Genomic DNA, 2,283 nt, shown 5'->3' with positions numbered 1-2,283 from the left:
GGGCCCTTCGCCCCATGGGGCCACAGGTCCTGCCAGGAGCCTGCTCCAGCACAGGCTCTCCACAGGGTCACAGCCTCTTTCGGGCGCATCCACCTGCTCCGGTGTGGGGTCCTCCATGGGCTGCAGGTGGATATCTGCTCCACCATTAACCTCCATGGGCTGCAGGGGGACAGCCTGCCTCACCATGATCTTCACCACGGGCTGCAGGGGAATCTCTGCTCCAGCGCCTGGAGCACCTCCTCCCCCTCCTTATTCCCTGACCTGCAGAGTTGTTTCTCTCACATATTCTCACTCCTCTCTCCAGCTACTGTTCCACAGCAGATTTTTTTCTTTCCCCTTCTTAAATATGTTATCCCAGAGGCGCTACCACCATCACTGATGGGCTTTGCCTTGGTCAGCGGTGGGTCCATCTTGGAGCCGGCTGGCATTGGCTCTGTCAGACATGGGGGAAGCTTCTAGCAGCGTCTCACAGAAGCCACCCCTCTAGCCTCCCCACTACCAAAACCTTGCCCTGCAAACCCAATCCATATACATAAAATAAGTGAGAAGCTGGATGACTCCTTCCAGCCATATAATGCCACAAGTTTTGGCACTCCGCCTTTGAATTGTTTCAGCATGTTCTGATTATTTAATGACTCCAGACATCCTTAATAGAAGTCTTTTTCTAAAGTACTTCTTTCTTTCTATTACATTACAGAAGACCTGACTGATTAAGACATTTTTCTGTACTATAGTATGTGTTTTCCTTTGGCAAAGGTGATTTCTTTTTACCCGGCAAGAATGCTTGTTGTTCTGTCACATAGAAATCAAACCGTCTCCAATTCTCTTACACCCTGTGCGATTCATTGGAATGGTAACACTTGGAAAGCACTAGTGCCGGAAGAGAATTAGGAGTGATAGCAAACAGGAGGAGGGTGACAGCTGCTTTCTCCACAAGGAAATGAAAACTCAACATTGTATTAGGCACTGGTACCAGGGTACCACGAGATGTAGGTAATTACGAGGCCGTGCAGAGTGCGTCAGGAAGTTTTCTGTCATTCCTAAACAAATGCACCCTATTTAAATTCATGAAAGTAGTACTACATCCTCTTCCACAACTGTAATTAGAGCCAAACTCGGTTGTTATGTTCATGGGCCATTTCCATCTGATAGTGCTTAAGCAACTGAGAAGGTGAGATTTTCTTTCTTCTACCATTCTCCCTTTTTTTTTTCTATATACCTACATAATGTTTTTCACTTGTTGCAAATATTTTGACATGTAAACCTCAGTCCTCAGCTGGTATTGTTGTCAAACTAATTTCATCAGGGAGTATTTCAACTCCCAGGTGGAGCTTTATCATTCCTCATATTCATTACAATAATAATAATAATAATAACAACAACAGTAATAATAATAATGCAACTGAGACGCTAGTAGGAAGACTTGATATTTACTTTTTTTAACAGTAACAGAATGTCTTGGAATACCATGGAGATTTAAGCGTCCCACTTCTAAAAACCCAAGTCTGTCCAAAGTATGAACAAGGAACATAATGAATTAGAAGAAGGATGGGATGAAAGGGAGGAATTTAAGCAAAATAGAAAAATATATGTTGTAACAGAAATCAGTACTTAACAGTGACATCTAGAACAGAATAACCTCCCAAAAGAGCAAGGTACCCTGTCTGAGTCATTAAAACAGGTCTCACGTTTCCTAAAATTTGTTCCACTTAATTTTGTATCAGTTTGTCACAGTACTTTTTTTTCTTACGGTTTTCACGTGGTATGCCTAGTTTGCTCAATGCTGTGTTCTTCACAGTACTGTGTAAGTCTGTATTTACCCTACATGGGAACATTAGACTATATGTGAAACTTCATCAACAGTATATCCTCTCCACTCTACTCCTTTAAACAGCATTCCTAATTATTTTCAGTTCCCCCCACATAATTCCAAACTTCTTCAGCTCTTTTAAATATTATATTTCAAACTAAAATAACAATTCCTTCTCAGATAAGCATACTTTTTGTATTTTAAAGCTTATCATTATCTTTCTTACCCCAGCCGTAAGGAAGCAGATTTGAAGTCAGTGGATGTTTCACCACTTTGAAGGGAGCTGCTGACTTAGGCGCACTGCTAACAAAGGTGGATAATTAGCTTTATTCCAGGAGCTGAAGCATTCCTCTGAGTCACAGTTTCACCTTGCATTCTTCCTTATTGCTATATGATGCTAATTTAGGGCTGCAATAACTCAAAGACTTTAAGTTGTGGAATGTGGCTAACCACTTCTGTGGCTGCTGTTTGGG

At 42.0% G+C, this 2,283-nt stretch overlaps 1 protein-coding gene across 2 annotated transcripts in view; it reads left to right on the top strand.

The window, feature by feature from the left end:
* Nucleotides 1–2,283, top strand: part of DLG2 (discs, large homolog 2 (Drosophila)) — a 671,422-nt gene that overhangs the window by 422,986 nt on the left and 246,153 nt on the right. The window lies entirely within an intron of this gene.

The sequence above is a fragment of the Pygoscelis adeliae genome, unplaced genomic scaffold (genome assembly GCF_000699105.1).
Source record: "Pygoscelis adeliae isolate BGI_AS28 unplaced genomic scaffold, ASM69910v1 Scaffold84, whole genome shotgun sequence".
NCBI classification, from domain to species: Eukaryota; Metazoa; Chordata; class Aves; order Sphenisciformes; family Spheniscidae; genus Pygoscelis; species Pygoscelis adeliae.
Note: the sequence above shows the minus strand (reverse complement) of the source record. Positions and strands in the feature narration are given on the sequence as shown.